Source organism: Tyto alba, unplaced genomic scaffold, assembly GCF_018691265.1.
Source record: "Tyto alba isolate M040663 unplaced genomic scaffold, T.alba_DEE_v4.0 Super-Scaffold_9, whole genome shotgun sequence".
Lineage (NCBI taxonomy): Eukaryota > Metazoa > Chordata > Aves > Strigiformes > Tytonidae > Tyto > Tyto alba.
In genome coordinates this window covers 31,282,497-31,294,176 of record NW_024881330.1, presented here as the reverse complement: position 1 = coordinate 31,294,176, position 11,680 = coordinate 31,282,497, and positions in this window count along the sequence as shown.

Below are 11,680 nucleotides of genomic sequence, written 5' to 3'. Positions count from 1 at the left end.
CACATGTTTATTTAAAGTCATGAGTAGTGTTCAGTTTAAATCTTTATATTTCACTGTTTTCTCAAATTGGTGTAGTTCTGCGGTTTCCATAGAAGGGGGTTTTGTGGTTTTGTTTGTTTGGGTTTTTTTTTGATTTTTTTTTTGGGGGGGGCGGTGGGCGGTGGGTATTGGTTGGTTTTTTTTTTTTTTTTTGATGGTGAACTGGAGTAAAGGAGTAGAAAATGAAGTTGTTTAACAATTTAGATCAGACATTCTACAGCATTAGGGAAATCTCTTGTCCGAGCTTTCCAGTAACACTAATGAAATAGAACTGTGCTTTGGGGAGAGTGTAGTGGCTCTATACAATGCTCAGACTATCAAAGATTTTCCTGTTATGATTTGGTTATATGATTTATTTCAAAATTGTTATCCTACTCTGCCTGAAACCTCTGCAATTAATACTGGCCTTTCCTCTTCCTCTCCCTTCCCTACCTCACACATGCACTTCAGATCAAAGTTTTTTTTAAAAAACAAAGTCAATGATGGGAAATCTCTCAGTTTTCAAGGTTATGGTCCCACTGTTAGCTGTCAGCTGTCCTAAAAAAAGGCAGTGATTATTTCTTCAAGTTTGGAGGTCAAGTGTAGGAAGATAGGTTTGCTCTGCCAATGGCTAGTTGGGCAATATTAACTGTGAGACTCAAACATCCAAAAAGAAAATGAATCATTGAATAGGCACTCTTTTTTTTTTTTTTTTTTTTTTTTTTCACATTAGAACCTAAAAATCTGGTATTGTTGATTTTAGTGAGTATGAACAATAAACAACCTTACCTACTTCTACATAATATTATGTCCAATATATTCCATTGTTCATAAAACATTCAATTCAAAGCAACTCTTATTAACATTAGATGCTGAAAATAAGTGCCCCAAAGGGTCTGACCACAGGGCTTCCCCTGACCCCTGCCTATGAGCCCTATTTCAGCTCATCCTGGGGTGTCAGTCCCTGCCTGAGCAAGTTGTCAGAGGGCCAGTCTCCAGCTCAGATGATACCTGCAGATTTTACACAAAAATTCATGCATCAAACTAACTTCTATGAAGGAACTGCCTTATAAAGGGCTTGTATTCTACTTAAAATTGGTTTGAAAAAATAAAACCAGTAATATAGACCAGCTCCAATTAAACCTTTGTTGGTGACTCCTTCCCTGCCTGAGTATGTGCTGACACGATGAATGGATTAGAAACACTTTGCACTATGTTTGTTGATTATTTGTGCTTGTAGAGGGAAAAAATCCCACATAGTGTGATAGTGGGTGGGAGCAAGTTAACGTATATTAATTATTCTTTGATGCCTCATTTCAGTGCCATTGTTCAGCCTTGAGAGGATTTAGCTTTATTTTCATAGGTTTTGGAGACAATCCAGCATCTGTGTAAACACACTTTTGTTCCATGATTCTCCTCCTAGATTTGGCTTTTCAGCCCTTGTACATCAAATTAAGATTTTGTTGACACCTCCCACAATGTTTTACTTCATACTATTATTTTAGAGGAAGAGGAAACACTGTTAGAGACCCTACTCCCAAGAGTGAATTTGGCTTCCCTTCCAGCAAAACTGTTTCCAAAATCAATTCCCTCTACCAGATGGTCTTAATTATATTCTGGAGATATTTACATTTGAAGTCCATTATAGTTTCAGAAGAAATGTAAAGTTTCAGCTATAAGTGCAATCCAGAATCAGCTGCAGATAATGTCCTACAAAAATCTACTGAATCCCAACTGTTATAGCTGAGACTTTAAAATAAATAACACATTTGTCATTAATCATGGATGTACGCTCTGAAATTAAACACCACAAGACAAATATCACACTCTGAGGACCATGCATGCTACTCATCTAGGACTGGACATTTGCTCCCACACACATAGCATCTGGTTCCCTCAGAAATTTATGCTTGCAATCAATGAGTTTATCTTCAGAAAAAGTATGAGCTAAGGATGCAGCTCATATCATTGTGCAGTGCAGGTACCCAACAGAAAATGAAGGGACTGAATACAATTTTCAGCCTGGGGTGGTAGTGTGTTGCTGCTGCACACCCCAGAGGCGTTCTCGCTCTGTGGCTTCATGTCTTCTGGGGCCATGCAGTATAATCCTGTATGGGGAACAGCAAATTTGAAATCATAAAGAATAAGATAGCCTGCATCTCTTGACCTCAACAGCAACCCTGAACTGAGAACAGAGAGTCCATGACAGGAAGCTTCTGGAAGCTCCTGGAGTACAAGGGCTCTTTGAGTTCATGGAAAGTTGAGTTGAAGGCAACTCAGACTGACTCCTTGCTCTAGAATTTATGGTCCGGCCTTGTTATGGCTTTGCAGTTTAATTCTGTAAATCGCCCAGTGAAGTACAGGAGTAAGAATTATTCCTATTCCATTGCAGAGTGCAATTAAAGCAAAATATCATTAATACTTTCCCTTTGTGTAAAGCAGTAATTGATGCTGGGATTTGTTCTCCATGCTTTCTGTTGTCTCATCTTCACTCATTCTCTTAAACTACCTTGATTTGTACAAATTTAATTGCATATAAATTAAGTTCAGAAAATGGGATGTTTCTATTCATTTACACTTTTTCTCTTGATGAGATGCAGAATGATAATGCAAGCTGCATATCTTTACTGGGGGCACTGTTTGAATAATTGTATTCTTTTTGCACAATTAATGGAATATGGTTCCTCTGTTTAACCAGCTTAACTGACAGCCGTTTTTCTGAAACTGCAACAGAAGAGAGGAAGCCAACTGATTAAAACAGAAATCACAGCTGCCTCAGTGCCTTCACATCCTCAGTCCCCTTTCCCCTTGTCATGTATTTGCACACCACAATTCATGCTTATCCAAGCCTACACATTATCCCTCTGCACGTTTGCTTTCTTCACAAAAATTCTTCTTTTTTTCTATTATGTTTAAGATTATCAGGTCTCTTGGATTCAGATTCTGAGTATCCAGCTGGCATGATTGCTGAAATAGGGATTAAGAAAGATAAGAATAAATATAGCTGCATCTTGTCCAGTCTCTCTTTTTTCACTCTTTGTTTTTCAGCACCAAGAGAATGAAGAAAACTAAGTGCACAGTTTTTCCCTCTAACTACATGCAATATTATTCATGACAGCCATCTTGAATGTCCGATTTTAAAATAGTATGTGTATGAGCAATATTAGCCCGAGATTTAACTGGTCCCATATGTACTTTGTTCTTATGCTTGTGGTTTTAAGCAGGATTTTTTCCAGTGTTTAGTCAGTATAGCTCTGACCTAGGAAAGTAGATAGATGTGTGCTTTCCCAAAAAACAGTTGTCTGCTGGATTTAATTTTTTAGTAGTGAGTGTTATTATTTTCTGAATGTAATTGATGATAATCAACCAAGTAAACAACTTAATCTGAAAAGATCTGCTTCCTTTATTAATCTGTCATCTAGAGACCTGGAATAATTTTAATCATCTCTGGATGGAAATGGAACTCAAGTTTCAAAATGGAACTTGAAAATTTGTGGCTCAGTTTTTACTGGGTCTGGACTTGTTGCACTTTTAATTTACAGCGTTCTGAGACTTTCTCTCATAGTTTAGATCTTTTCCCAGTAAATTACTCACATCTGTCATACATACATTGTTTTGGGAAGTTAATGATATCCTTCCCTTGTGGTCAATGTTTGAGATACAGTCTGTAGATGTTTCTCAACTTTATTTTTCCTCATTGGGTCTGTACAGGAGAAGGAAGGAGCAATTCAGGTTAAATATCCCTTGATGTAATATGTCCAAAATAGTATGTCTGGGGAGAATTTTCTGTTAAAGAAAATATAAATCTGAAATGTTACCTATTCTTGGAAAATAAAGTGTACAAAACCCTTTGGAATATTTAAAAAATCTTAGATAAATATCTGCAAACTCATGTTGTCAACCATATCTCCCTTTCGTGAAGATGGTGACTTATTTGGGACTGGCTGGACATCTCTCCTTGTGAGTAAAAACGTGGTTTGTATGAGAGGCTGTCTAGACGTCTACTGGAATTTCCCTTTTTCCCAGCTGATAACATTTTTTGTCAGCTGTGTCTTTGTTCCACTGTGATCAACTATTTTCTTAAGGATAAAATACAATTTTTTTCTCCATTTAGTGAGCTTTTTCTGGTCCTGTTGTACTCACGGCTTTAAATTTCAGAAGATGCTTGGCACTTTTCCGTAATTTCTTCTACCGATTTTACTAGAGAGCTAACTGCTGCTTTGAGGCTGAAGCATTCTGAGCTGGGTTTCTGAGCAGGATTCCTGGTCAGATCAAGAGCTAAGTGTGTTTATTATAGAGGCTCCGATAGTATCTTATGAAGTGACAGCCTTCTGTATCAGTGAAAAGCCTTGCATTACTTCAGTGAGATTAGATTAGACTTTAGTAATTGAAAGCCAATATTAGAGATTAAGAATGAATGATTAATTTTAAGACATGCTACTGACTCTTTAAAAATAGATTATAAATTTATTTTCCTTGATGTTTGTAATACTTATGATGATAAGAGAGTTCATTGGGAACACAATTTGTTTAGCAAGTAAAGTTTGATAGATTCATATTTTTACTTATTTATTCTGATAGGTTGATGAGGCTAAGATTTACAACAGACAGGAGACATCACCACTGACAGTATGGTTTTATGATCTCACTGTCTTATTCTTGGAAGAAAACCCAAGAGCAATGTGTGGAATTGAGTAGAGAACAAAATATGTTACATTCTCTTGATGTTATTTAATTCCATTACTGTAGAGAAGGCCTTTCCCTTACATGTTTTATTGGCCTTTAATAGTGTCAACAGATTTCAGTAGGAAGGATATTCAGTTGCAATCTTACAATAACATCTCACCGTTAACTTCAACAATGTTATGATGACATATGAACAAGGAAAAAGCATTTAGAATCCAGTACTTTTTTTTTTAGCTTAATACTTATTGTGACACCTTTTGAAGAAAACACCAATAACACACATTGTACAATATTGTCAATCATGCCCGTACAGTTATTTAATATTGCTGAAAAGAGGGCTGTAATTAATTTTTGACTACCCTATACAATGGGTTGCTGTTCTTGCAAGTCTTTAAACTAATTTATTGTAATAAAATGCCAGCTACTTACTAAGCAGATCAACTTTCTTTACATATTAAGTTGCATGTAGTTACATCAGGGAGAAAAAGGAAAATCTGATGGTATTTTATTACGTGAGTTCAATGGATCCAACACAAATCTGGAAAATCTAGATTAATTTTTTTGTATAGCTCTCACAAAACCAGTGAAAAGATGAATTATTTTATATGAGATAAATCTCATTACTTCACCTGTTGCTTTTGAAAGATGCGCTTGGATGTAATTTGATGTAATTTCAGATATCATTTCAGAATAATAGGCTAAATGAATAAAAGCATGATTTTATTAATACAATTGCTCTTAATGCCCAATCCAAGAAGAACTCAGACAGGTTTTCTTATGTGATTTGCATTTAGTAGGTGCATTTCACAGGGACACTTCTTGTAGGGCAGAGTGGCATAACATCTATTTTTATGACTTTGCCTTTCTACCAAATAAAACTGTGCTCCCTGAGAGTTCTGATGGAACTTAGAAGTTACTGGCTCATCTGATGACTAGTGTCTGATTTGGCCAACCAAACAGTACTCCTTCAGATGCAGACCCAAAAATAGTCAATGACCCCTGGAATTAAAAAAAGAAGCACTGTTCAAAGCTTTTATTTCTGTGAAAGAAAACTATTGTGAAGAACTGGTAAGCAACTACGGCATATTTTTCTGTACCTTCTTTATCCTTTGGTGAGGCTAGGTCTAACATCACATAGTGAAAGGCCTCTTCCAAAGAAAAATTTGAATGTTTTAATGATTTTTCTTAGGTAGTTTAGAAAGCTTTTGATTATTTCCCTTCTGTGACAAGATGAATTTAGTGGAATTCATTCAACTTTCCTTTTTTTATGAGCTGTATCAATGATGTCTGTGGTGTCCCTGAGAAATAACAGTCAAGCTATTTTTAAAACATTTCACTAATGGAGATTCCACATCCTCCCTTAGCAATATTTTTCAAATATTGAAGAAAAACATTAGGTCCCTTCCTTTGTTGCAAAGTTTGAACCTGCCCTCTATCTCACAAGATGATGTGGGTGCCGACATCCTGATTAAGGTCTTTTTCTTCTTATCATTCTTCACAAGTGAACGATTGCTTTCTTGACAACTCCATCCCTTAATAGTTTTTCACTCCCTGGCATTGCTTCCACCTTTCCTACAGGCTCTGCCTGTGCATGCAAGACAACTCTGTCTGGTGTTCTGCTATCTGCATTGTTGACAATGAGCAGGGACTGATAAGGTCTTACTATCAAACTGATTGTTTCTCCAGGTTCTGCTTAATCTGGCAGAGTGTAGTTGGACTTGGGATATATCACGGCAGCATGCTGAGGCTGCCCTGGTCACTGGCAGTGCTGCGCCCTGCAAAGTGACTCTGCTTCTCTTCTGACCCAACAGGTCACAGTTTCTTGGCTTCCCTGCAAGCCTGAGGGTTCAAGTGGGAAAATGAGAGTATGGTACTGAGTAGAATGAATCAACCCGGTTTCCATTTTTAACTGCAGTTGTGCTGTTTAGGGTTGGGATGAAGAAACAGATTAGCAAATCCCGAATAATTTCACTCTCACTATCTGATGTATTACTTTTTTCATATGAGAAGAATTTTCGCCTATCTCTGATGGCATAGAGCTTACACCTTAGTTACTGAGGGACATCAGTTTTCTTCCTGCCATTGTAGTAGCAACACTCTCACAAAATACATTTATTTCTCTTATAATGACCTACAAAGGGACACCTAACAATGGTCCCTTAGACAACCAACTGCACCTAAGCAGTCCAAGCAAAATGACCATTTGCAGAGTTTGAGAGCAGCTTTGGGAGTGACACAGGATCTTTTCTTCACATACTTCTCGACACTTAAATCATGCAGTTACTGTGATTCGAGCTTTATCCCTTCATTGGACAAACTTAGAAATGGCATCTGACAGGAGTTATAACAACTGTGGCACACTGTGGGGTCAGACTCCTCTCACCTAACCTAACCTGAAGCATCCAGCTGAGGTGCTTTGCTCCTGCTAAGGCAGTGAAAAAGGGCAGACATAACCTGGAAATGCCAGGTGGCAGAATTTGAGGAGTAAACTGCCAAGTCTACTTTAAACATACTTCGTTGTCTTCCAGAGACATACAGCCGTGCACTGTAATGCTAGAAGCCATGATACAGTAGGAGGTACATAACAAACCCATCACCCAACAACTCTCAGGAGTTGTGTGAATCACACCACGTACTCCAGTTCATGAGTCACACTAAGTATCTACAAGTCATGCATATGTATATGTCTGTAACTGCATGCTTACAAGCTATGTTTTAATAGATCTGTTATCTAGCTGTGCAAATTTGTTTAGTTATGAAGTAAATTGTTTTTGTTTTATTTTATCCCTATTCAAGATCTTCAGATGGGTATTTTGTGTTAACAGGCAACTGCACAGAAATAGGCACTATTATTAATTAACTGTGAATACCTGTCTCTGAGGGAGTTTTGCATTATGTTGCACTCCATTGTTTCGATTTCTTTTAGAGACTGCTAAAAGCCACTGGATGTTGTTATCTCTACCATCAAAAGCAGTTTTCTCCCAAGAGCCTCCAACACAGGAAATTCCGGAGATTTGCACACTTGCTTGGGTGGCTGATGAAGAGCTATGCCCTGCAACATCAAACAGGGTATGCCTTTCTAGGTGCAGGCTCCCCGTCAGCTGGCACAGCTTGTGCTGTCTCGTCACTGCATCTGACCATGACCCCCCATTGGCTTGCTATGCACCAGGTGGGTGTCTGCTCTCGATTGTGTTGTTTTACAAAATTCTTACAATTCAAGGGATATTGTTAGGGTATTAAAACAGGCTTATTCATAGAGCAATTCAATCCATCTAAGATCTGAGTCCGTGGCTTAGGAAACTTCCACATTTTTCTGTTGAATGTAGGGAAAGTCTTGGGTGATGGGACATTGCTGAGGTGTCACATTTAAAGGGCAACTTTGTAAAGAGACAGCAATGAACTAGTTATAGTATTTTCCTTGTTTTCATGATATGGAATTGCCTGAATCAATAGTCTTGCTCCAACCCAGGTGTGCCTTTAAGTTGTTCTTTTGATGCCTGGTTGGTGCCAGCACCCACTGCTCCTGTGCTCACCTCCTCTTTCACAAAGAGAATTTGGGCAATTGCCTGACCACCTTACTCAAACATCTATAATCACCTAGTCCCACCCCACCTCAGAGGTTTTTCATATAGCTGAACTTTTCCATTGCTTACGTGATGGGTTATCAAGGGTGGTTGCCTCAGGCAGCTGTGCCACATCCCCAGGGAAAGAATTTGCTCAGTTGTGTGTTTTCTCAGGTAATTGTAATAACTATCTTCCAGTAGGTAACACTGAGTCCCTCCTTCCTTTCCCTAACCCACCCCCTACTTCCTCTTTCTCTAAAATATTTACATTTTTCTTCCAGAACCACTAGGTGTCACAAGTATTCATATCTAAATTATAAAATGCTCTAAAATATTTTCCTGGAGATCTTGATATTTTCCTTATTTTTATCGAGGGGGCAAAAAACTGGGGCATAGACTTGCTGTAAATGTGGGAGGTGCTGGTTGTGATGAAAAAATCAGATGCATCAAGCTGGTGCTTACAGACTAGTGCTATAGTGTTTCATGGCAAACAATTTAGCATACAAGGGTTATGTCTGTCATTGAAGGGCCTGAATTCAGTGAACTATGGAAAGCTAATAAATTGGATGTGATCCGAAAGATCAGCAGACTGTATCTAGCACAAGGAAATATGCTGGTGAAACAGGGTGTGTAGAAGTAGACTACAGAAAAAGCTCCACCCTAAAAAAAGCTTGTGGTTAAGAAGCAGAACAATCCTTAGGTTAAATTTAGACAATTTTTGAACTAAAACTGAGTAATCCATGCCACTAATGAAACATATCTTCCTCCTCTTCCCACTCTTGTTCCGATCTGTCTGTTTATAAACTGATCAATCATTCCTGCCTAGCAGTGTGAGTTTTATACTAACCAGGAAGATAGATTCTCAGCTTCACAGTGGGACCCACAGTATACCATTAGTTGACTCTGTAGAACCCTGAGACACTCATCTTTTCTGAAGAAGATATTTGTTTTTCAAATGTTACAAAATGTGTTTTTAAGATTCTTTTTCCTTAACTCTGTACACCCACAATTATTTATTTATTTATTTATTTATTCATTCATTTATTTATTTTTAAATTGCAAGCATGCATATCCAAGCGTATTTTTCTTTAAAAAAACCCACAGCCCTCCAGCATTCCACCACCACACAGTACATCCACCTGCAGGTACACTATCTGTCCTTTTGATGTTCTTCAAGGCATGGCCTTGTGCACCATCATACTGTGCACTGAACAAGCAACAGAAGAGAATACTTTCCATCTAAAAGGAGGGAAACCCAAATCCTCCCATTCGGGGCCTCAATTCAGCTGTGTCCCATGACAGCCACAGACCTTTCCAGATTCCCAGGGACACCTGCTTACTTCAGCTAGGTCTTCAGCTGGAGCAAGGCACAAGGGTGGAAGGACATGACCACAGGTGATGGGAACTACATGGCAAAAGGAGTATGTATGAATATTAGTCTAGTGACAATCGTGCTGCTGGTATTATAAACTACGAGATCACTCACTACAAGATCACTCAATGTCTTGCAGCAGGAGTCTGAAGGCACTGCTGTAGGGCAGGAGAACCTGGCTTCCCTATGTTTCCTCCCTCCCCAATACCTGTAAGACCCTTCCCTTTAATTTAAAAAATTACCTGTGAACTGTGTGCCAATGGGGCTGTATCCCAGTGTCTGCCACATCACTGACTTCAATTCTTTTAACGTTTTAATTGGTTTGAGAGCATGAAGAGAGATGTGTGGGAAACAGGCTTGATGAAAGGTTTTTAATGCTCACAGGGATCTGTTCTGAGCATACTCAGAAATATATCTTTCCTCTTTTTCCATCTTTTAAAAATGTTTTCCTCAAAATGAGAACAGTTTTATACACAGAAATCTAAAATATTATATACAGTTAGAGGCTTGATTAAATATCATCTTATGGCATGACATTCAAACAGACAGACAGTGTTATAAATGAGGAGTGGCTGATTATATTGTCATTTTAACCTAGTAAGATGAGAGCATAACGGCTTTGGACTATACTAGATGGTGAATTTAGGCACTGAGGAGTACTGCACTGCTCCTGGAATAGACTATATCACCCTGAAAGAAGCAAAGACCATTTACTCCTTTTCTGAAATAGTATTTCAAAGATAAAGATTGACATCACTGTGTAGCTGTGAGTTATTGCTTAATAAAACTGCATAATTCTTATTAGTCATTCTGTACAGTGCACTATCAGTCAAATTAATCATTCATGCAAGACAGCTAATTTTGTCCTAAAAGCACTATTTAAAATGAATGCTGAATGTTACTAACTGTTATTAAGTAGCCACCTGCTGCACATTTATGACATTTTATTTGGTATATTGCTGCAATAATCTAAACTGTGCTTAAAGGTAGAGTTCAATTCCAGATAATGTTTTGTTAATAACCTACCATGTAAACAAATAAAATCAATTATGGCCAGAGGTAATTACAGTGTTGAATCATATTCTTACAACACTTAAATAAAAAATCAGATTGATTCAGAAAGATTTTGAACTTTACTTGTATTTACATGAAGGTGTGTCCTGAACCATAATAGGTGCAATTACAAAGATAAGATTAAGGAGGTGCCAGCTTTCTTCTGTTTTTTATATATGTTTTCAGAGTAACTTTGTAACAAGGAAAGATTTTTGTAGGCCAGCTCTCTCTGCAGAACAGACATTTCCCAGGCAGAAAACTACCTACCTGCCTCTATGGGGCTGGCCTTTTTAGGGATGTTTCCTCTATTTAGCAACCAGAAACAATAACTGAAAAAAAAAAAAAAGTTACGTTTTTATACCACTGGGGTGTGCCACTTAAAAGGATTATGTTTTCTGCCCGGCAATTCGTTCTCCTACGGCTTCGTGCTGGACCAGTGCCCTCTCATTCAACTGGTACTTTTCATATGTGAAAATCAAGCCACTTGGCAAAATGCTCAGATCATTCATCGCTCTCTTCTTCTAAGAGAAAGGAAATGAAGAATGAAGGGGTTCTGTTTATTGGCCAGAGCCACACAAACATAGCAAACACCAGAGGAAACTGTTCATGCCCCTACCAGCAACATTCATTGCACCCTCTGCTTTTAGCTAAGTAGTTAGGCCCTTTGTCTTGTTAGAGGGAAGTCTCTGACATTTGCAGAGGTGAGTTCATCCTACCTCCCTTGCACACCTATTTTATAACAGGATAGTCCCCTAAGAGCATGTGTCTCTCTTTCTGTATTGTTGAGGTTGCCCTAGACAACAAGCCTGTTTGATATCCCCAAGTTTTAGAAGATGACATTTGAGTGAGTTGAATCCCACAGCTAGTGCACTTGCTAACCCTCTGCAGCATGTTTAGTCTGGAGAAGAGAAGCTTTAGGGAGCACCTAAGTGCACCCTTACAAGGGAGATTGCCAAGAGAAGGGAGCCAGGCTCAGTGCTAATTTGCA